Source organism: Ornithorhynchus anatinus, chromosome 20, assembly GCF_004115215.2.
Source record: "Ornithorhynchus anatinus isolate Pmale09 chromosome 20, mOrnAna1.pri.v4, whole genome shotgun sequence".
Taxonomy (NCBI): Eukaryota; Metazoa; Chordata; class Mammalia; order Monotremata; family Ornithorhynchidae; genus Ornithorhynchus; species Ornithorhynchus anatinus.
Window position 1 is genome coordinate 29,128,629 of NC_041747.1, and position 24,651 is coordinate 29,153,279.

General features: G+C 51.7%; 1 protein-coding gene across 1 annotated transcript in view; it reads left to right on the forward strand.

The window, feature by feature from the left end:
- Nucleotides 1-24,651, forward strand: part of TENM4 (teneurin transmembrane protein 4) — a 343,194-nt gene that overhangs the window by 62,039 nt on the left and 256,504 nt on the right. The window contains 1 exon segment of the mRNA XM_039915009.1: nucleotides 16,585-16,629. The gene's annotated coding sequence lies outside the window, so the exon portion shown is untranslated.

Consider the following 24,651-nt stretch of genomic DNA (forward strand, 5'->3'; position numbering starts at 1 on the left):
CCTGGTTTGTCCAAAAGACTATCTTCCTGACTAAAACGTCCTCTTCCCCTCCAGTCATCGGGAATCGATCGATCAGTCGTGTTTATTGAGTGCTTACCGTGTGCAGAGCACTGCCCTCAACGCTCGAGAGGGGACAGTAGAACAGAGATGGTCAACGCATTGCCTACAAGCTTGATTGCGTGGAGACCGTTAGATTTGGCGAGGAGGAGGAGGTCATCGGTGACCTCGGACAGGGAGGCCCCTCTGGACGGAGGAGGAAGCCAGAGCGAAGAGAACGAGGAAGGGAGACGTGGAAGAGAAAGTGGAGGCGGTGGTTGTAAACCCACCATTCCAGCAGCTTGGACAGGAAGAGGAGCGGCGAGTAGGCTCCGGCAGGACGGTCTGGTGGGAGATTACTGAACGACGGGGAGGCGTGGGCCGGCACGGAAACGTCTGAGGGGCATGGGGAAAGCGGAGGAAAATGCGGCAGAGAAACTCCCAGCTTCCTCTGCCGGTGTTGACGGTCCTCGGCTGAGATATTTACAAACGTTGAAGGTGCTCTGGGGTCTTATTAGCCGTGCTACGCTGGAAATGTGAAATCTGGGTAATTGACCTGGCATGCGGCGAGCGAGCTTGAAGGGTTTGGAGTTAAATTTGAGTCCGGATCCAGAGCGTCCGAGTTCATCCCTAATCGATTAAACATTTGGAATCCACTCAGGGGCGCTGAGGCTAAAGGGGTGGGTCTTGCCACTTACACGGCGGTGCCTTCAAATTTTCAAATGGGGCCTAGACCTTTTTCTCTCATGCCGTTGGAAGAGCAGACCTCCCCCCAACTGACTCCACCTGCTCCCTGATATACCGAGCCATCGCTTCACTTCTTCCCTTTTTCTCGTCTTCCCTATTCCATCCTGACATACTTATGCCACTCGCTACTGTGAATGGAGGTGTTTTTGCAGCGCTTACCCTGGGCCAAGCATTGTACCGACCTCTGGGGTAGGGCAGCACGGCCTAGTCTGGAAGCCGAGGGATGCGGGTTGTAATCTCAGCTCCGCCACTTGTCTGCTGCGTGATCTCGATCGAGCAAGTCACTTCACTTCTCTGTGCCTCAAAATGGGGATTAAGACTGTCAGGCCCTTGTGGGACATGGACCGTGTCCAAACTGATTATCCTGCGTCTACCTGCTGTGGCTACGTTTAGTACAGTTCCTCGCGTACGGTAAGGACGTAACAAATACCATTAAAAAGATAATCAGTTTGGACACAATCCTCGATCCACACAGTCTAAGAGGGAGGGAACAGGGATTGAATCCCCATTTAGCAGATGAGATAACTGAGGCCTAGAGAAATGAAGTGACTTGGCAGGCAGGTGGTAGACCTGGGACTAGAACCCGGGTCTTTTGATGCCAAAAGCCATCCTCTCTCCACTAGAACGTGCTGTTGCTGCTACTCTCTATTGTATCTTTGTTCTTCTGTTCCCATTATTTGTAAGTAATTTTAACTTTTGTCTTTGCTCTCAGTTTCTCTCTCTTTCTATTTCTGTCTCGCCGGTGAAGCTCGTGTGGGATAGAGACTGGGTCCAGAGTGATTACCTTGTATTTACTTCGGAGCTTTCCGGAGACAAAGGGAAGAATTGAATTCGGCTCAGTAAGCGCTTAATAAATATCATTTTGATCTTACCTCTCCCCATATATGTTCAGCTCATTTTACATATATGGAGGAAGAGAGACACGCGTGAACACGTAAGCTCGTAATTAACCGAAGCAGGACGGTGTCAGCATTGTTGACTTCCTGAAGAGTGTCAGATCGTGAACGCTGAGCGTCTTGAAGGCAGGAAGGCGCTGAGCGCGATCCAGGTCTCCTTCCTCCCTTCAGGATGTGCTTTTGGCCAGGCCCTGGGGCCGTACGTTGAGTCGATATCAGAGAAGCCCAGAAGCCCTAAAACGAAATCTGAAAAATCGTCAACAACGGAGGAGAGAGGACGAGCAGGCGTCTGGGCCATCGCTGTGATCTCGGAGCGCGGTTTCACAAGACTGATTTAAAAATAATCGTGCCATCGATTTTCGTAGCGCGGTCGCTGCCGAACAGCCCTTAGATGTTTATCGAGGTAGAGGACAGCCCACCCTGTCCTGAGACCCTTTTTTTCGTGCTCTTTCACATAGAGCTATGGAACTTTTATCCTGTGATAACCCAGGTCTTCCCTGCAAAGTTTCCCTCGGCTTAATCACTTCCCTTCCCTGTGAAGTACTTTGATTTGATTAGAATGTTTAAAGCCCATATTGCCGGAGAGAGCCCCATCGATTCACCACAGACTACGCTGGGCTTCTAGCACCGGGTGCCTCATTGCTTGTGTAGGATGTGAAAGATAATACGTTGGAAACGAAGCGCTCTATTTATGGAAGCCCCCCAAAGAATCAAATTCAAAATCTCTCACTACCGGTCCATGGGTACGTCTCTATTTGATTGTGTCCGCACATTTATTGACTTTTACGTCCTTGTTCTTAACATACTCGTACCGTTTGTGTCAGTGTTTTGGCTCCTGGGAATGTATTAAAATGAAAATGGTTGTGATCGTCATGCCATCGCTGCCCCACGCGGGGCCCACAATCTAAGGGGGAGAGAGAGAACAGGTATCATCCTCTTGTTACAGATGAGGAAACCAAGACCCAGAGAAGTTAAGTGACTTGCCTAAGGTAATAATAATACTTGTGATGTTTGTTAAGAGCTTACGATGGGCCAAGCACCTACTAAGCCGCAGGGTAGATACAGGCTAATCAGGTCCCACATGGTGCTCAAGTCTAAGTAGGAGGGAGAACAGAAATTTTTGCAGGTGAGGGAACTGAGTCCCGGAGAAGTGATTTGCCCAAGGTCAGACAGCAGGCCAGTGGTGGAGCCACGGTGAGAACCCAAGTCCCCTGAATCCCAAGCCCCGGGCATTTTCCGTGACTTCCCTTGGGAAAGCAGATTCGATTTCCCAATCTTTGGCTTCACGCTCTTTTGTCACAGAACCCTTTGAGAGCATTAACCAAGAGCGAGCCAGTAGCCTCCGTTTCCTGGGTCGAATAATTGTGAACGGAAAAAGAGGGCGGGGTTGTTAATTGAGATGAACCCAGGGTGGTCGGAGCCTCTCCGAGGGGTGGAACGCGGGAGAATTGAAGTTCACCTAGGCTGCGGTTAATTGATTCGGCCCGGGTGTGTTCGAGTAATTAGAGATAACGGTCTGTCGATAAAATTTTCCATCAGTTGTCACTTTAGATCAGGTACGACGGGTTCAGGTGTGCGTAGCGTGTAAAACCACCGGGGGCCACGTGGATACCTTGAGGAAAAAAAACAACCAGATCTTTGATGGCGGTCGGGAAGTGCTCGCTGTGGATTTGCGCCCTTTATTCACCCCGCCCTCGGCACCACAGCACTTAGGTTCATATCTGTAATTTATTTATATTAATGTCTGTTTCCCCTCTAGAATGTAAGCTCGTCGTGGACAGGGAACGCCTCAACCAACTCCGTTATACTGTACACTCCCGAGTGCTTAGTGGACAGCCACAACCAGACGGCAGCCAGCCCAGGGTTCAGTGACTCAAGCCCACTTGGGGCCGGCGGATGCTCCGCCAGAGAGTCTGCCGCTGAGTTCGGAGGTCACAGGGCCGGATCATTCATTCATTCATTCATCATTATCGTTGACCCTCATGCTGCTGACTTCTCCGTATCTCTTGTGTGCACCACTTGTCTGCTGTGTGACCTTGGGAAAGTCACTTCCCTCCTCTGTGCTTCAGTTCCCACTGCTGTAAAATGGGGATTAAGACATGGGGCACGGACTGTGTCCAACCTGATTATCCTATCTCTGTTTCGGTGCTTAGGACCGTGCTTGGCACACGGTAAGTGCTTGACCAACACCACTATCATTATTATTATTATTATTTTCCCTGGCTGCCGCTGATGATCAGTATCCCGCCAGAAAGAGTGTCTGGTGGGTGGGCGGGAGGGAGTTCACGGAGAGCAAAAGTAAATGTGCTCAGGGTGGGAAATCTGGGCCAACTGTATCATGGGGTGTTAAGGACTGTGGCATTCGTTAAGCGCTTACTGCGTGCCAGGAGCCGTTCTAAGCTCTGGGATGGAAACAAGCCAGTTGGGTTGGACACAATCCCTGTCTCACGTGGGGCTCACAGCCTTAATCCCCATTTTACAGATGAGGTCACTGAGGCCCAGAGAAGTGAACTGACTTGCCCAAGGTCACCCAGCAGAGAAGTGGTGGGGCCGGGATTAGAATCCAGGTCCTTCCGACCCAGGCCCGTGCTCTATCCACTGGGCCACGCTACTTCTCTAAGATCCTTGGTCCTGTTGGCTGTGGACATTTGGGAATCGCTGAACCTAGGGGAGAAATAAAGGAGAACAGAGCTTTATCTTCTGTTTCCCGGTACGGCTTCCAGTGCGTGTTGGGTGGAAAGAAAAAGCTACTTTCACTCCAAGAGGCTCTTTCAGGAGAGGAGAGCGGATCCTTGCTGTTTCTAAGGACAGAAACCGTAAGCCCACTAATGAGGCTCTTGGCTCAAACGGTAAACTTCCCAGGCCAAAGCAGCTCGTTCCTTTGGGCGACCCTCTGTTACAGAGAAACAATGGTGAAACCTGCCGTTAATCCCCGCAATCCCTTGCAAAGCCCTGCCCACCTGAAGAGAGGAGCTTGAAAAACCAAGTTGGGGCCTGCGGAGGGAGGAAATAGCTAGCACTGCTTCTCCTTTTATACCCAGTGGCTTCTCCTTGTAATTTCCTCTAAGGCCACGAGAAGCAACACGGCCTAGCGGTTAGAACTCGGGCCCGGGAGTTAAAAGAAACTGGGTTCTAAGCCCGGCTCTGCCACTTGCCTGCTGTGTGACCTTGAGCAAGTCACTTCACTTCTCTGTCCCTCAGGGATCTCATCTGTAAAATGGCAATGAAGTCTGTGAGCCCCACGTGGGACCCGGATTGTGTCCCACCCGATTAGCTTGGATCTGTCCTAGTAGTAATACGGTGCCCGGCGCATAGAAAACACTGAACAAAATACCATCAATAAAATTCCTCCTCAGGCCGCAACGTTCGACTCAGGGTGCACAAATACCTTTTTCTCTCTTTTTTTTTAAACAATCGATGGTATTTATTGAGCGCCTACCGGGTAACTGAGCACTGTACTGAGCATTTGGGAGGGTATAAAAAATGGAATTGGTAAACACACTCCCTGCCCACGAGGAGATTCTGCATAACAAATTCCCCAGACAAACCTGGCTCCCAACTCGATCTGCTTGCATCTGCCCCGGAGCTCAGTACAGTGCCTGACACATAATAAGCCCTTAACAAATATCATCACTATTATTATTATAGTATGCCGGAGTTGGTATGTGCGTTCCACGCCCACAATGAGTTTACAGTCCAGATGGGAGAGAGAGACATTAATATGAATGAATAAATCACAGATATGTACGTAAGTGCCGTGGGGCTGAGGAAGGAGTGAATTAAGAGTGCAAATCGAAGTGCAAGAACGAGCAGAGAGGCCTAAAGCCAGGAGCATAGGTCTGGGAGTCAGAGGCCCCGAGTTCCAATCCCAGCTCTGCCCCTTGCCAGCTGTGTGACCGTGGCAACTCATTTACCTTCTCTGTCCCTCAGTTTCCTCATCTGTAAAATGGGGATTCGATACCTGTAGAGAAGCAGCGTGGCTCAGTGGAAAGAGCCCGGGCTTGGGAGCCAGAGGTCATGGGCTCGAATCCCGGCTCTGCCTCCCGTCAGCTGTGTGACTGTGGGCAAGTCACTTCACTTCTCTGTGCCTCAGTTACCTCGGCTGGAAAATGGGGCTTAAGACCGTGAGCCTCATGTGGGACGACCTGATTTCCCTGTATCTCCCCCAGCGCTTAGAACGGTGCTCCGCACATAGTAAGCGCTTAACAAATACCAACATTATTATTATTATCATTACCTGTTGTCCCTCTCCCTTAGGCAGTGAGTCCGACCTGATTATCTTGTATCTGTCCCAGGGCTTAGTACAGTCTCTGGCACACAGTAAGGGCTTAACAAACACCGCATTTGGTCGGGATGATTAGCGGTTTGAAGAGTGAGGGGAGGTAAAGGTGGGCCCCCAGAGGGAAGGATAGCAGCAGACTAGAGGCGCTCCCATAATAGTCTCTGCCAATGCTCAGTGCAGCATTCCCCAGCCCCCACCTCTTCCCTTCCCTCTCCCCTGGAGGAGTGTAGCCTGTAAAGCCGTAGGACCCCTCGTACAGCCTGGCTCATCATTCCCGGGAAAAGATCCCGCCACGCCAGCCGTGGGGACCCTCCGAGCATGTGATTCTGCCCAGGACCCCCTACAGGAAAACAGCTCCAGACTTGAGTCGGCCTCGGCAGAAGCCCGATGAGAAGAAGATGAGAAACATCATGGAGATGAGGGAAACAAAAAAAGCCTCAGTGCTCGCTAGTAATATTTCTCCGGCACGCACGGGCTGCCGAGGGCCAAAGCAGACCTCGGAGGACGCCAAGCCGGGGGGGGCGTCACGTGAGGTCCCGAGCTCAAACCGCCTGGCCCTCATCTGGGAGGTGTCTCTCTTCAAATTAGGCCCAAAACAAGCCTCTTCGGGCTCAAATGCAGACCTAAAAAGTGTCTAGTGGTCTCAGAGACACCTGGTGATGGCCTGGCGGAGAGAGCCCGGGCCTGGGAGTCAGAGGACCCGCGTCCTAATCCCAGCTGTAAATCGCTGATACTTACTGAGCACTTAGAGTGTGAGGAGCACCGTACTAAGCGCTTGGGAGTGTACAAGAGTGGGTAGACACCACCCTGTTCTCGAAGGGCTTCCAGTCTAAGTGGGGAAGGGTGAGATTTGGCAGAATCGAGGAGGGGGGCATGCCAGGGGGGTTGGAGGCGAGGAAGGTACAGGGAGGAAGTTGAGGATGGGCTGCTGGGAGACGGATTCCTAGGGCTCTATCGGGCAGCCGGTGCCCTCCAGACGGAGGTGTGATAGACACCCACAGGGGCACTCTTCTTTTCTCCGGCCTCCGGGGGTAATGCCGGAGGTAATTCTCCCATACTCTTACCTGCATTAAATTAACTGCCGCCCACCCGACATAGATTGATAAGGGAATTAGCTGGCTTTCCCTTCTCCAGAAAGGATTCAGGAGCTGAGACTTTGTGAAAAATAGCCCTTCTCAAAAAGGGATCCTCCAACAACTCTCCTAAAGGGCCCTCCTTTAATCCAGGTGTCTGCTTAATCACCCGGAAACGGATGAGGAGTGAGCTTCGTGCTGGGGCTTGGAGCAAGCCTGTCGGAGGTGGGATGGACTGGGTCCAGGAAGCGGTGCCCGGGGGATGCCGTGAGAGCATCTTTGAGATCACTTGGCGAATGAACGTCCCTCTGGATTGAATCTAACCCCGCTGTGTAATCTGAGGCGGACAGGGCTGGGACCGTCCCTCCACGGTCTGGTTTGAGGGCTACCAACTTGTTCTCCAATAGCCAATTCCTCAGGCTGGATCCTGGGTGACCCCCCAGAGTGGGGGATGAGGGCAGTCGGAAGAGCCACCTCTCTCTGCTACATACCCACCTGGCCATCTCTGCCCCACACTCTACCCCCTCACCTTCTCCCTCTGCCCCTCTTCCTTCCTCCCCCCCCTTCCTCTGCCCCCTCACTCCGCCCCCCCCATCTCCTCTCTCTGCCCACTCTCTCTGTCCCCGAGCCCTTCGCCCCATCCGCGGCCCCCGCCCTGCCACTCAGACTGTCGGCAAGCCTGAAACGTCTCTGCATCCCCAGGGGGGTCATAGTGTGGATAGCTGCTCCGGGTTGCGGGGGCCCGATGCTCTGATGGGTGCAATTAGGCGATTTTTGTTTCGTCCCTCGGCTCCTCCCCTGGTGACCTCGTTCCTTTCCCACCGCCAGGTAGGCGACAGCATGCGGCTGTCCGGGTAAAATAACTCACAGGCGTTTGGCAGTCTCATCGGTTGTTTCTCGGAAGCTTCCCTCGGAGGCCCACAGAAACATGTAGGAATTAGACGGTGAGCTCCTCCAGGACAGCGATAGCGTCTACTCCGTTGGACTCCGCAAGCCCTCAGTGTAATGCTCTGCCCACAGTAATCTGTAAGCTCCTCGAGGGCAGGGATTGCATTTACTCTCTTGGATCCCATAAACCCTCCGCACGGTGCTCTGCACAGAGTAGACTCTAAGCTCCTCGTGTCTACTAATTGAATTATCTTCTGTTCAGCATAGTATTCTGCACACAGGTGCTCAATAGCTGCTGTTAAATTGGAAGGAGGGCAGGGATCATAACTATTCAACATTGTACTCCCCCCCAAGTGCTTAGTAAAGTGGTCAACTGATACCGTTGACTGACCGGACCAGATCTCACAAGCTCAGCATTTGGCCTCTGACCACTCTACCTTTCAAAAGTATAGTACGGTGCGATACTTGTTGAGCGTTTACTACATAGGGCTCACGGTCTTAATCCCCGATTTCCAGATGAGAGAACCGATGCGCAGAAGTGACTTGCCCAAGGTCACACACAGCAGACAAGCGGCTGCTTCTACCCAGGTCCTTCTGACTCCCAGACCCGTGCTCTAGCCAATAGGCCTCGCTGCTTCCTCACTAATAATGTTGGTATCTGTTAAGCGCTTACTAGGTGCAGAGCACCGTTGTAAGCGCTGGCGTAGACACGGGGGAATCGGGTTGTCCCACGTGGGGCTCACAGTCTTACTCCCCATTTTACAGATGAGGGAACTGAGGCACAGAGAAGTGAAGTGACTTGCCCACAGTCACACAGCCGGCAAGTGGCCGAGCCGGGATTCGAACCCATGACCTCTGACTCCAAAGCCCGTGCCCCTCACTGGGCCACGCGCTTCTGCCCTTTCAGATTTGCTTTCTATCCGCCTCCTCTCCAGCCGGCTAATTTGCTGGGAAAGCATCTTCCAGGATGGCAGTTAGGCAGCCGCGTGCACGAAGCAACAATAATACGATATTCGATACAAAATACGCCATTAAGTACAGTGGGGAGTTCCGGCCGAAACCGATTACCAACCCAGGAGATTGAGCATTTCGGTAAAACTGACTCCCGAACACATTTCATGCCTTACAGTCGGAGTAGGGAATAGTTTGTTGGGCTTCTTTCTCCTCCTCCCCTTCCCTCCTCTACCCGCCGTGAATAACAGCGGGTGGAGAAAAAGTGCAGAATGCCTCCCAGAAGATGGAGTGAGATTCATGTGTCTGGTTGTATGAGCCCCCTCAGCAGAAGGAGTATTGATCGCATCCTTCCTCTCTACAGATGACTTTAGTGGGAGCTGGGGGGGAGGCGATTTTCACCACCCTCCCACCTCCAGAAGGTTTACAGCCTAACGGGGGAGATACGATCAGTTTCCTCTCCACCATTCCGTCGTCCCCTCGGCCCGCCCGGAGCCGTCACAGCCGTGTCGATATTCATCGGTGCAGCTGATCGCTTGAGTCCGAGCCTTTTAGTCAGGCGTATGTGTGGTAACTCATGTCTACCGGTCTCCTCCATTACATATTCCACACAGGGACCGTGTCTTCATTCAGTCATATTTATTGTGCGCCTACTGTGTGCAGAGCACTGTACTAAGCGCTTGGGAAAGTACAATAAGAAAGTGACATTCCCTGTCCGCAGGGAGCTCACTCTCTTCCATTTCTTTTGTTTGATTTTCCCCCCAAAGTCCCAGTGCCGAGACCTGAGCCCAGCAGGGGTTCTGTCAATCCTGTCGGGGATCAATCAGTGGTTTTTCTTGATTTACGGGTTTACGGATGTCCACATCTGTAGTTTATTTATAATGATGTCCGTCTCCCCCTCTAGACGGTAAGCTCGTTGTCTTTCATATTGCTACATTATACTCTCCCAGGCACTTAGTAGAGTGGTCTGCACACAGAAAGCGCTTGGTAATTACGACTGCTGGACCGAGCACTTAATAATAATGATAGTGATGATGATGGCATTTGTGAAGTGCTCACTCTGTGCAAAGCACAGTTCTAGGCGCCGAAGAGGATATAGGGTGATCGGGTCGTCCCACGTGGGGCTCACAGTCTTAATCCCCATTTTACAGATGAGGAGACTGAGGCCCAGAGAAGCTTGCCCAAGGCCACACAGCAAACACGTGGTGGAGCGGAGATCAGAACCTACATCCTCCGACTCCCAAGCCCGTGCCCTTTCCGCTAAGCCACGCTACTTCTCTCTAGTGCACAGTGAACCCGATTTTACAAAGCAAGAAAGGGGTGAGTTTCCAAACCAAATGACATACCAAGGCGAACCACTGTAAGATCAAACCAAAAATAATAGTTCTTAATGCCCTATTGCTTCCTCCTACCTGTAATTTATTTCAGGATCCGGCTCCCTCATTTGACCGTAAGCTCCTGGAGAGGGCAGGGGTTGTGTTTACGAACTCTGTTGCACTCTCCTTGTCCCTCAGTACCGTGCCCCGCACATGGTAGGCTATCGCTTCGTTAACCGTTTTCCACTCCGTCCCTTGGCTTGTTTGACCGAGTTTGTAAGCTCTCTGGGCAGGAGCGGTGCCCAATTTTGAGTTTTGTTCAGGGTCTTTGCAAGTCGTTAGTGTCTGATAAATATTCATCATCCATCATTCCAGACAGCTGGGAAAGAACCTTGCCACGTCGAGCCTGAAAGTGAAATCTCTCGAGACCTTTACCATCATTCTCGAGTTCTATTTCACTCTCTTCCCCGTTATCCTCTCGCACGTCCAGAAATACCTGTAATGAAATCTCTAACCCGTAGGGAGATTCTGGGGAAGGGCTGCAGTGGGGAAAAGCTAATGCACGGCCCGTTGTCTTTCCTTGGCTTATCTTGGAAATCCAGGCCAGCGATATTTTCCTGCTGCAGCGTCCGGCTCTCGGAGTCCGAATCCCTCCCTCCGCCGCTGATGGGTGGCAGGTGTGATGTGATTCCAGTCCGGTCCGGAACTCCGGACCCGAGTGGGCCGTCCCTCCCTTTCTCCCTCCTTCACGACGACGTCTCCGTCGTTTATCGACTCTCCCTCGGCTGGAGTTTCTGATGCCGCGTGTGGGGAAGAGTCTTTAAGTAGAGCAGCTCGGTGGAACACATCCACTCGGGGATGACGGACACTAAAATACAGGCAGATTGCCGGAGGTGATGAAGTGTACGTAGTGGAAGCGACGGTCTCTTCGAGACCTGTGGGATTCCCCGGGGAGGGCTGGGAAGGAACCATCTTTGGGGAGTTTGGGCGATGGAGACCATGGCCACCTCGTTCCCAGCTGTAGGGCCAACTGGACTTAGGTCTCCCGGAACACCCCTTTGGGTCTCTCTCCTGGCACCCACCTGGCCTCGAGATTAAGCATTCACACCTCCGGGTAGTCATCTTCGTCCCCGTGTTGCTGAGCGCGGTCCGAGCCTTCAAACGCGCCCCGGGAGCCGTAGTTCCGTTCCCTGCCCCCGCGGGGGTTCCGGTCGAATAGGGGAAGACATCCTTGGGACTCAGATGGGCTGCGAGACCCCGTTGGGCTTGAAGTTGCTGCCCTCTGGTCTGCCAGTTCCGTCCTTTTCCAAGCTGATAGTGTTCACTCGATCAGTAGTATTTTTATTATTAATAATAATTGAATAATGATAATGATTGTGGTATTTGTTAAGCACTTACTAGGTGCCAGCCACTGTACTAAGCTCTGGGGTGGGTTCAAGCAAATTGGGTTGGACAAGGTCCCGTTTTCCCTTGGGGCTCACAGTTTCAATCTCCATTTTACAAATGAGGTAACTGAGGCACGGAGAATAAAGGGAACTTCCCAAGGTCATGCAGCAGGGAAGCAGCAGAGCTGGGATTAGAACCTGGTTCCTCCGACTTCCAAGGTAATAATAAGAAGAAGAAAAATTGTGGTATTTGGTAAGCACTTACTATGTGCCAGCCACTTTACGAAGTGCTGGGGTGGATACAAGGAAGTTGGGTTGGACGCAGCCCCTGTCCCATGTGGGGCTCATAGTCTCAATCCCCATTTTACCGATGAGGTAACTGAGGCACAGAGAAGTGAAGTGACTTGCCCAGGGTCCCACAGCAGACAAGTGGCAAAGCGGAATTAGAACGAAATTTCCCCTGTAATCACTAGCCTTAAGCCACCTTCCTTGGCCCAGTATTGCGGTAGTCTCTTGTGCGATGTGTGATGTCTTGATCCCTTCAGGATTCCCGAGCACCGTCCTGTTCCCTCTCCCAGGCGGTGGGGACTCCAGAACGTCAACCCGAATTTCTGCCCATCCCCTTTCCGAACCCCGTCCCCTATCACTCTCTAAGCTGCACCCAAAATTAGGAATTATTTAACCTCTGAGCAATTATGACGAGCGATTAATCCATCTCCGGTTGTCTCCCCCCCCCCCCCCGCTGCCATCAATCAACCCATCTGCAGGCTGTCGAGGAGGTCATCGTCCGTATCTGCTCCCGCCTGGGCTCGGCACGCATCCCTCAGGCAGCCCGGAAAGGTCAGCGAGGAAGCGAGAACGAGATGCACGGGTTGGGCTGGATTGATGAGAGCGGAGGGTCCCGGGCATCTATCATCGGCACGGAGCCGGAAAGAGCTCGTGACAGGAAATGCAGCCCATGGGGACCAGGGGGGTGGGAAGTCCTGAGTGCGCAGAAGGACTCAAATTGATTTTAATCTAATTTCTGCCTCCCCGTCTCGACTGTAAGCTCCTCGTGGGCAGGCAACGTGTCTAGCAGATCTGTGGGATCGTACTCTCCCAGGCAGTCAGTTTATTTGCGGTCTCTCTGACTCCCGGGCCCGTGCTCTATCCGGGCCATTCTGGTCTTGAACAAGACAAGCTCAGCCCTTATCCGCCCTTGGCCCCGCTCCAAATGCCACCTACAGAGGTGCCATGTGCACCCCTGTTTGTGGCAATGCGGTGGAGGATACAGGGAGGGATTGATGTATCTGCCACTCCTTATCCGGCCCAGTGCTCGTTCCAGTGCTCGGCACGCAGTAACCACTTAACAACTTACAGTGGTAAGTGTAATAATGTTTATTAAGCACTCACTCTTTGCAGAGCGCTGTGCTATGTGCTGGGACAGAGTGCAGAGGTGATAATCACACACGTGCAGCCTAGTGAAAAGAGCACGGGCCTGCGAGTCGGAGGATCTGAGTCCTAATCTCGGTTCTGTCGCGTGTCTGCTGTGTGACCTTGGATAGGTCGCTCAACTTCTGTATCTCAGTTTCTTTATCCGTAAAATGGGGATAAAGTATCGGCTCTCCCTCCCCCTTAGACTGTGAGTCCCCCCCCTTAGACTGTGAGTCCCTTGTGGACAGGGCTTTGGTCCAACCTGATTATCTTGCACCTACCCCAGTGCGTGGTACAAGTAGGCCCTTAATAAGTGTCATTAGTATGATCATTATGATTATTAAGGCCTGAGAATCTCCACATCCCAAGTGAAATCCCTGCCCCCCGTTTCCGCTTGGCACTCCAAGTGAAGAGCTGGCTCCCTTTTACCGATTCTTTACAGCCTTTTAGCTAAACCAACAATTACTCCATCAGGTTGGTTTATTGAGCACTTCCCCGGAGCAGGGGGAGCCGAGCCAATGGCGTCGCAGGAAGAGAAACTCTCCCGGAGGGGAAAAATGGTCTGTCGTCTTGCTCGTTTCTCGCTCTGTTATCACGCGAGTATCAGGAGAAGGATTAGATTCAGCCCATCCGCAGATCAGACAGAAGAGCGATCAGGACAGTGTCCATCAAGCAGGATCCGAAGCCAACCCCACTGAATCAGTCGTATTTATCAAGTGCTCACTACTGTGCGCGGAGCACTTGGGAGAGTACAGTATAACAGCATAACAGACGCGTTCCCTGCCCAAAACGAGCTTACAGTCTAGAGGGGTTGATTGAAGAGATGCAGGCCGGGCGCGGTCTCGATGAGACGCCTGTAGCTCGGAGGAGCCGTTAATCGACCTGGCAAGCGGCGGGCTCAGCTCGGCCTCCTCCATTTGGAAAACGCCATCCCTTCCTGTGAGAACATTAAGCCTCCGACCGACAGCTCCTTTCTGAGCATCCGGCAGTAGCGCACCGAGCCGGGGGATTCCTGGGAATCCGGCAGCCCTTCCGATTGGCTCCCGGGACCGTCGCTCTCGGCGCATCACTCCACCCGGCGAGCTCGGTCCGATTGGAAATTCCGACTAATTCGGGAGGCCTGGTAGAAGGAGAGACGAGCTCGTCGTATAATCAGGAGGAGGGCCGGTCCCGTCGGCGTCTTTATCCATTAATTAAGGCAGGTTTGCTGTTGAATTATACTGTGCGTCGCTTTACCAAGACGGTTCATTAAAGGCCAGATTTTATTAGATATTACATGCTTTATGCTTTTCACACAAACTTATTATACTGCTCAGAGAAGGTGATCTTTTAAAGCACATTAGACTAATGTTCCCGAAACTCTAGCTAATGTAAGTTTTATTGAATTGCTGTAACTAAGAAAGGTCACGTAATGATTCGTTCCGATAATGGATCTAGTGAAAGGAAAATATAATGAATGGATTATCGGTGTCTGTCTGACCTTGAGATGCATGTGTAGTTGTTGAGATTTATGAATACCGTGTTGCTCCAAACGGGGGAACTGAACCGCTCGGACACCGAGGCTGTTCTCGTTAGGCCGTGGGAGGCAACGGAGACGGGACGAGAAACCGGGCTCCGTGACTTGGAGCAGCTGGCGGGAGTCCGACGTCAGCCGCCCAGCCCACGGCGTGAATTTCCGACGGCAGATCCTCCCGGGGAGCGTGGCTGATGGGTAGAGCCAGGAGAGTCTGGAGGGGAGAGAGGATTTGGGCTCCATAACCTGGCAGCCTGAGCCGAGGAATCTGGGGCAAATTAATAATAATAATAATAATAATTCTGGTATTTTCTGAGCCCTTATAATATGCCAAGCACCGTTCTAAGCGCTGGATAGATTCAAGGTAATTAGGTTGTCCCACGTGGGGCTCACAGTCTTAATCCCCATTTTACAGATGAGGTAACAGGCACGGAGAAGTTAAGTGATTTGCCCAAAGTCACCCAGCTGATAAGTGGCATAGAACCCACAACCTCTGACTCCCAAGCCCGTGCCCTTTCCACTGAGCCACGCTGTTTCTCAGTGGGAAAGCTCTTTCCGAGAAGCGGCACGGTCTAGTGGAAAGAGTCCGGGCCAGGGAGTCGTCGGAGGACGAGTGTTCTAACCCTGACTCCGCCACCTGCCTGCAGTGTGACCTGGGGCAAGTCATTTCACTTCTCTGGGCCTGTTAACTGTAAAATGAGGATTCAGTTCCTGTTCTTCCTCCTACTTAGACTGTGAGTCCAGTGCGGGACAGGGACTGTGCCCGTCCTGATTAGTTTGTACCTAATAATAGTAATACGCTATTAAATGCTTACTCTGTGCCGAGCACTGAAGTAAGCGCTGGGGTAGATGCGAGGGAATCAGGTCGGGCACCGTCTAAAGGGGACGAAGAACAGATATTTAATCCTCATTTGTAAAACCGAGACACGGGAAAGTGAATAATAATAATAATAATGTTGGTATTTGTTAGGCGCTTACTATGTGCAGAGCACTGTTCTAAGCGCTGGGGTAGATACAGGGTCATCAGGTTGTCCCATGTGAGGCTCACAGTTAATCCCCATTTTACAGATGAGGTCACTGAGGCACAGAGAAGTGAAGTGACTCGCCCACAGTCCCACAGTTGACAAGTGCCAGAGCCTGGATTCGAACCCATGACCTCTGACTCCCAAGCCCGGGCTCTTTCCACCGAGCCACGCTGCTTCTCTGAACTTCGAGAGAAGCTTAACTTTTATCCCACCCAAAATGATGTAGGGAGATTTTGGTCACCGGCCTTTGCCTTCTTGGCTCTGGGAGATCGGTTCCGACACCTGTTTTCTGCTTCCAGGTGTGGAAGTTAACGTGAAATTCCTTGCCCGAGGTAGAGAGGGAGTTTTCTGAGAATTTGTCCTTGGGGAACTGCCTCGTCACCCCAATTTCTGCTCAGAGGTATTTATTGAGCCCTTATTATGAGCAGAGCACTGTACTAAGCGATTGGAAAAGTAGAATAAAATAGAGTTGGTAGACACGTTGCTTGTCCACGAGGACTTTCCAGTCTAGAGCGCATATCCCAGGCCCATCTTGAGAATGGGAGGATTGATCTACGGAATCCTCAGAGGAGAAAGTACAAGCGACTTGGACCAGTGAGGAAGTATTCAAAATCTAAAGACCACAATCAGTCCAGGACTCTGGAAGGAAAATAACACTATTCTGGCTACCTTCCCGAACACCCATCCTACACAAGGCTTACTAGTTGAAGCTGAGAGGAGGATTGGTAGCTAATCCCCATCTGACAGATGAAAAAACTGAACCTCAGAGAGGTTAAGTGACCTGCCCGAGGTCACACAGCTGGCAAGAAGCAGAGCCGGCATTAGAACCCACGTCTCCTGACCCCCGGTCCTGCGCTGTAGCTGCCGGGGCCACGCTGCTTCTCTGTGACGTCTGCTACAGTTGCGTATGCCCTCAGCCGCTCACACTGACACATCCGGCAAGACCGTCGCCGAGAGGAAGGCAGACGTCTTGGGTGATAACGAGCCGAGGGCGATTCCACAGCCTGGGCTTGTCTTTAAAAATGACTCCGACCCAAAAGCTTCTTTTTTATCCCGCAGGGTTTGGTTCCGGAACCCGGTGCCGCACGAGGAATCAGCGGAACGGTGAGTACCGCTTCTTATCCCCCGAAAGCTAAGCTCGGGCACACTGTGACCTGATCGTGCTCTCTTGGAAATCGGGGCTGGTGACCTTCCGGTTGGAGGAGAACTTGTCGTGGAGGTCGATGCTTTGTTTTGAGGGAATTTAGTTCACGTCAGTCCTACCTGGCTCTGCGGATGAGCTGGCCCGCGGTCCTTGGTGGTTTCTCAAGGGCTTGGATTCTTTCGCCTGCTGTGGGGCTGGGGCGAGCGGAAGACCCCCCCCAGGTCCCAACCCCAATGGCCTCTCTAACCCCAGTCCACTACGTTGTCACAGGGGAGTAAGGGGCGGGGGGGGGGATCCCTGGCTCCCAGGACCTCCCAAGACAGCCGTGGCCGAGATCCCGTCGGGCCTTGGTTTTGTGTGGCGGGGAGGAGGGAGAGGAGAAGACAGTCAGAGCAACTGAAAACTTTTCCATCAATATGCCGGGTCTCCAGAGCTGGTCATTTCCAGTTGGCATTTTCATCCTGCCAGCTCCCTGAGCCTATGACAACCCGGTAGTCAACGTGGCGGGGTCGACGTGTGGCAGGGATGGCTACTTGTAAGGCCCCGGTGGTTACCGGGCACTGAGGCAGAAGTGATGTTGCTTATAATGCCCTGGGCTTTCATTGTACCGTAAGGACTCCCACGGAGCTGCTGTTTCCCTCAACTCTTTGATAAGAGCCCTTGGCCGGGAGAAGGAGCTTCCCCGTACTGGTTCTAAACCTACGTGTGTAGGCCAGCGTGGCTCAGTGGCAAGAGCCCGGGCTTGGGAGCCAGAGGTCGTGGGTTCTAATCCCGGCTCCGCCACTTGTCAGCTGTGTGACCCTGGGCAAGTCGCTTCACTTCTCTGTGTCTCAGTTATCTCGTCTGTAAAATGGGGATGAAGGCCGTGAGCCCCACGTGGGACAACCTGATACCCCCGGGTCTACCCCAGCGCTTAGAACAGTGCTCTGCACATAGTAAGCGCTTAACAAACACCAACACTATTCAGAGCCAATCTGCCCGTCAAAGCTGCATTTAGGGATCTTCCTTAGGCTGTTAGCCCCATGAAGGACGGGGACCGTGTCTGACCTGATTCACTTAATATCTACTTCAGCGTAAGGAACTGTGCTAGACTCGTAGTAAGCACTTAACAAATACCATCCTTATCATTATTATTATTATCTTCCCTCCGGGCACCGTACGCTATCAATACCGCAGAGCCCTAATGATTGTGATGGTATTGGTGAAGTGCTAACTGTCTGCCAAGCCCTGTGCGGAGTGCCGTGCGTAAGGTAATCGGAGCAGACACGGTCCCTGTCCCAGATGGGGCTCACGCCCTAACAGAGCTTCACCCCCAATTTACAAATAAGGAAACTGGAGGCCCAGAGAGTTTAAGCGACTTACCCGTGGTCACACAGCAGTTTAGTAGCAGAACCGGAACCCAGCTCTCCCTACTCCCCATTTCCATTCTCTTGCCTCTAAGCCACGCTGCCTCCCCGTAACGTCTTTTACTTTCGGAAACGTTCAAATTGCTGCTGATCAAAGAGCACCATTCAGCAAGGTGCCTGTTATACTCTTTCCAGTTAGGTTTGTTAAGGTTTTAAGCCAGGGGTTTGTGTTCCAAGATTCATCCTTCTAATAATAACGTTGGTATCTGTTAAGCTCTTACTCTGTGCAGAGCACTGCTCTAAGCGCTGGGGGAGATACAGGCTCATCAGGTTGTCCCACGTGGGGCTCGCGGTCTCCGTCCCCATTTTACAGATGAGGTCACTGAGGCACAGAGAAGTGAAGTGACTTGCCCACAGTCCCACAGCTGACAAGTGGCAGAGCCTGGATTCGAACCCATGACCTCAGACTCCCCTGCCCGGGCTCTTTCCACTGAGTCACGCTGCTTCTCTTTCATTTCTAGAGAAATGAAAGAGAATCTAAGCTACTGCTACTTCTCAGTGTTAGTGTTGGAATGGGGTCAGAGCAGTTGAGTGGCTTAGTATGAGCAGAGAAGCGGCGTGGCTCAGTGGAAAGAGCCCGGGCTTGGGAGTCAGAGGTCATGGGTTCGAATCCAGACTCTGCCACTCGTCAGCTGTGGGCAAGTCACAACTTCTCTGTGCCTCAGTGACCTCATCTTTAAATGGGGATTAAGACAGTGAGCCTCACGTGGGACAACCTGATGACCCTGTATCTACCCGAGCGCTTAGAACAGTGCTCTGCACAGGGTAAGCACTTAACAAATATACCAACATCATTATTATTATTATTATCATGAGGTTTCATGAGAATACGTGGTCCCATTTTAGAATTTGGCGTATCAGGGCCGTGTGAGGTGGCCATGCTTCAAACCAAATCTGGGGGAAGCAGCACGGCTTAGTGGCGGAAACACAGGCCTGGGTGTCAGAGGATCTGGGTTCTCATCCTGGCTCTGCCATCTTACCTGCTAAGAGTCCTTGGACAAGCCACTTCACTTCTCTTTGCCTCCCTTTCTACCTCTGTCAGATGGGGATTCCATTCCTGTGCTCCCTCCTATTTAGATGGTGAGCACGGGGTGGGACTACTCAGACCCGATTATCTTTTATCTCAGTACGGTGGTAAATGTTCGACAGATACTACAATAGCCGTTTTTATTAGATGCGCTCTGAATATTGTGGAGCATCTTGAGTCAGGAAGAGAATGAAAGAAATGTTTACAGTTGGAAAACACCCACACGCGTAACTTAAAAAGGCCCCAGCCGTGACTTAAACAGGGGGGCACCGGTTGGATGCCTCTGAACAGGTTCGAGTCAAAGGCGCGTCGTCGAGATGACACCAGAGAACGGAGGGCGATCCACCCGCTGAGGCAGTCTGGGAACCGGCCCAGATCTCTCTGGGCCGGGCAAGGGCACGGCAAATGCCAATTGGCTTTCTCGCTAGAAAGATCCCGGTGATTTACAGTGTTCACTTCTGACACTGATTCGGGTTGACAGTTTCTTCTGGCAGGTGCCAAAATTGGTAAAACGATAACCTTGCAATGGTCTAGAGTTTCTCTTTTCCCAAAGCCTTCCACGTCAGTTGTCCGTAAAATAGGTGCATGCAAATGTCTTTATCCTCGAAACGAATTTCTCAGACTTCCCGGGGGGCATCCCGAAGAATGGGGAAAACCGGAATCAGAAATGCCAGGATGGAGTCTTTGCCCTTACAGTGAAGCCAGGGAAAGAGAAAGGTGCTGAGATAGGGACCCAGACCCTCGTGAACAAGCCAGGCAGTTAGGGTTCCTGGCTCATTAGGAAGGCATTGCTGCCTGATGAGAAGACCACGGGTCTGGGACTCGAAAGACCCGGGTTCTAATCCCGGTTCTACCTCTGGCCTGCTGTGTAACTTTGGTCCACTTCTTTGTGCCTCAGTTTCCTCATCCGGAAAATGGGAGTTCAATACTTGTTCTCTCTCCCCATTAGACAGTAAGCCTCATTTGGGACAGGGACTGTGTGGATCCGATTGTCACGGTAGTGGATAGAGCGTGGGCCTGGGAGTCAGAAGGATCTGGGTTCCAATCCCGACTCGGTCACGTGTCTGTTTTGTGACCTTGGGCAAGTCAGTTAACTTTTCTGGCCTTCAGTTACCTTATCTGTAAAATGGGGATGAAGAATGTGAGCCCCATGTGGGACAGGGACTGTACCCAACCTGATTAACTTGTATTTACCCCAGCACTTAGAACAGTACTTGGCACATAGTAAGTGCTTAACAAGTACCATAATTCTTCTTCTTCTTCTTCTTATTACCCCCAGGCTAGTGCTCTGCACAAGGTAAGCACTTAAATACCCCAGTTATTCTTACCGGGCCTATCTGATCCCGCAACTATTGAAAAGTGTTAAATCGAGTCTCTTATTATCCTCTTCCAAGCACCCAATACAGTGCTCTGCACACAGTAAGTATCCACTTGGGTGGGCAGCTCCAGGTTCTTCTCTGGGGAAGTCAGGGCCCTTGGCAGGTCCCTCCCTCAGGTTGCTCTGAGATGGTGTGTGTCCGCAAGGTGGGGAGGAGGGGGTCCCCCGGGGTTTCCAGAGGAGCGGCTGAAAGTCGAAGGGGTCCCAAGCGGCGCCGGGCCGAACCAGTTGTACGTTTCCTTTTGAGAAATTCACCCCATTGTCTCCCTCCTCATGGAGGGCTGCAGAGTGGTCAAGTGCTTTCCGATCAATCTTAAGAAACCTGCTTTACACAGCTCTGGTGACACAGAGGTTAATGACCCCAGAAGTCACCTCCCCTCCCCTCCGACCCCCTCCCCAGCCCCCCTTCCCTCTGGTACCCGGACCAGGGCCCACACAGAGACGTGCAAGCAGGGGCAGAGGGCCCGTGAGGCTGGTCCCACCTGGGGGAATTTCAGGACCCAGGAAGGAGTCGGGGTGGACGGTCTAAGTACCCACCCCCCTTCCCTGCCCCGATACCGGGAGCCGCTGTTGGGTACGTTGCAACGGGCTGGACGAGGTGGGCTTTGACGGTTCCCATCAAACCCCCTCTGGGAGGGTCCTGGGGCATCTTTGCCCTCAACACTAAAGCCCAAACTCAGAGCCCGGCTTGAACCCCTCCCCCCCCCCGGAAAAAGGGTCCCTGGAAAAGCCTTTAAGGCCTTCCTGTTTTGGAAAGCTTTTGGGATGGCACATTGATTTATGAATACCCCGGGCAACCACAATTATAATCTTTCTCTGTTGAAGCATCAAGCCTTTGGAATATTTTGTCGGATGCTCCAAAAATAAAACATATAATCCCATAGGGGGCACGTAAGACCAGTTCAGAGCTATTTCAGAAACAGTTTTTTTAAAGCCTGTCCCTCTAAAATATACATTAAAAAGGGGAAAATATGCATAGAAATTCAGGGACAATAGCTGGTGTAATGAGCTGGAGCCTGGACGTAGATCAAAAGTTTCTGTTAAATGGCATTACTTTGTGTATCTGAAAGCTGGGAAGAATTTGTTCCTCACCATCCTAAAGTTGAGGCACTGAGGGGTGGTCGGCTCTTCCCACATGCCTCTGCCCTCCCTGGCCTGTAGAGCTGACGGATTGGAGCTTTCCTCGTCCTTGAACCCCTTCTAACATTGCATCTAACGGTTCTCAGGCAAATGACATAACCAGATGTCACCATCGACAAAGAGGTCTGGAATCAGACAGGGAGGTCAAGCAATAAGGTCTTGACCCTTGATGTGGTTTCTGTGGTAACTCAGTGGGAATGTTGAACTCCAGGTAATTCCTTTGAATAAAGCCGGGTAGAGAAGCAGGTCTAGCCAGAGACCTGAGAGTCAGAAGAACCTGGGTTCTAATCCCGGCCTCCGCCACTCGTCTGCTGTGTGACCTTGGGCGAGTCACTTCACATCTCTGGGCCTCAGGGGATGAAGACTGTGAATCCCACATGGGGCAGGAGACTGTGTCCAACTGATTTGCTTGTATCCACCCCGTGCTTAGTACAGTGCCTGGTACATAGTAAGTGCTTAACAAATACCACAATCATTAATATTATTATTAATAATAAAACAGAGTCGTAGGCAGTAGTAGTGGGGATGATATTTACTGGGGAGCCACTGGGTGCAACGCGCTGTTTTAAACGCTTGGGAAAACACAAAATAAGCAAGAAGCGACCCATCCCCTGACCACAAGGAGCTTCTGCTCCACTGGGGGAGACAGACTTAAAAATATTCACAGAGTCGTCGAAATAAATAATTGACTGCGCGCTTGAATGTATATAAGTACTTAAAGTCATACGAGATCAGCTGATGCCACATTCTTCATCCTAGAGGACATGAGAATTAAGGTGAATTAAGGTGAACTCACTCGAAAATAATGCTTGTAATTAAGACAAGCTGAGATGCCTCACTGGCAATCCTTTTGTATCTATTTGAAGTTGGTTAAACTCACGTTGAACACCTTTTTTGTCCCTATTCTTTTGACCTTGTACCTACAAGAGGCCTAATGGATTTTAATAAAATATAGGGTGATAAAAAAAAACGACTGAATTTATGGGTTCCAAGTACTCTCCTGCTAATCCCTGGCTGGAGTGTATTAACTCGTAAGTGTACATTCACCCCGTTACTTATGAGGGGGTTACTAAATGAATCAATGGGGCATCAATAATTCAAGGCCTAATTTAGCAGTATAATTATAGTTTATTGCCCTGATGCTCCTTCCTGTTTGGGTATAGAGTCCAGCTGAGGTGAGGGGGGATTTTTATCGACGATATCACGCTTGTTTCGAATGGTGTTTCTAAATCAGCCCCCGAATGAGAGAGGTTCGGACCCCCAGCGCGGGAGATGAAATCCCTAGAGGCGAACACTACCTGGGATGTCGGAGGTCAAGGCTTGGACTGTTTTCCTCTGAGTTTTTAAGCTAAGGACTCTTCAAGGGTTGGTGTAGACTTGATGCTGTATTCTTTGCCCTTTATGCATGACACTGCTCTGCCTTGGGCCCTCGGGGGGGGGGGGGGGCACCAAGAAGAGAAAAATTCAAGTCCTATCCTTTGTCAGCTCATAATAATAATAATAATAATAATGATGATAATAATGATTCTATCTGTTAGTCGCTTACTCTGTGTCAAGCACTGTTCTAAGCACGGGGGTAAATACAATCTAGTTGGACACAGTTCCTGCCCGCATGAGGCTCCCCATCCCACAGGAGGGAGAACAGGGGTTAAATCCCCATTTTCTGTTGAGGAAATTGAGGCACAGAGACGTTAAGTGACTTGCCCTAGGTCACACAACAGGCGGATGGTGAAGTCAGAGGATTAGAACCCAGGGCCTCTGACTCCCGGGCCTCTTCTCTTTCCACTAGGCCATGCATCCTCGGGGGCTGATGTATCTGTAGACACAGATGTATCCGTATCTGTGTGCGCCTACCTCAGTACACACGCCCATCCAGCTCTCCCCTAATGCGCTGCTCGGGTTAAGGAAAACCTACGGTACACGTTGTCCGGGTGTCCGGTACCCAGGTTGTTTCTCCAGACGCTGTGGCATCCTGCCCCCCACTAGGCCCCTAATGTCAAGTGAACATCCCCCGCTGACATTCCAGTCAAAGTGGATAGTGGAAACGGGGGTTGTAGCAGAAGTGGGTTGTTTCTGTATATATGTCTGTGTGTGTGTTTGGGGGGTGGGGGGAGTGCACCTCTGAGGACATATGTGACCAAACAGGCCGGTAATACCCCAGACTCTAGGCTAGTTTACTTGTTTGGATGCCCGTCTTCCGGCTTCTAGGCTGTAAGCCCCGGGTGGGCGGGGATTGTCTCTCTTTATTGCTGAATTATACTGTCCAAGTGCTTAGTTCCATGCTCTGCCCACAGTAAGCACTCAATAAATAATGTAATGTTGGTATTTGTATTTGTTAAACCCTTCCCGTGTGCAGAGCGCCGTTGTAAGCGCCGGGGTAGATACAGGGTAATCAGGTTATCCGACGTGAGGCTCACAGTTGACCCCCATTTTCCAGATGAGGTAACTGAGGCACAGAGAAGTGAAGTGACCTGCCCACAGCCACACAGCTGACAAGGGGCGGAGCCGGGATTCGAACCCATGACCTCTGACTCCCAAGCCCGGGCTCTTTCCCCGGAGCCACGCCGCTTCTCTAATTGAATACAAATTGAATACAGTTGAATGAATGAATGGCCACTAGTCCATGGCTTAAGATCGGGAGTGGTCCCCGGGGTTTGGAAATGTTGCGATCTTCCTCCAGGATTCTCCATTCCTCCTTGCCCCTCTGGAGGGATGGCAACTCCAGAGACGGGGAGAAGTTGCGGGGGGGGGAGTTAAAACTCCACACATTACTTAGCCGTGCACTCTGTTGTGCGACTGAGGGTTCTGCGCCACACGGTTAGGCGGCAGTGAGATTTGCGGAACCCTAGTGGCTCCCTCCGCGGTGGCGGCCACCTCTCCCGCAGCCAGAAGCCCCGCGAGTCACGGTGGGCCTCGGGAGAGGCCCTCCCGGGAGGGAGCGGACTGGTCGTTAATAACCAGGCAATTATCTGCCACGAGAAGAGGAAACAGTGTACAGAGCAGCGTTCCGAGGTTAAACGAATTGTTTTGT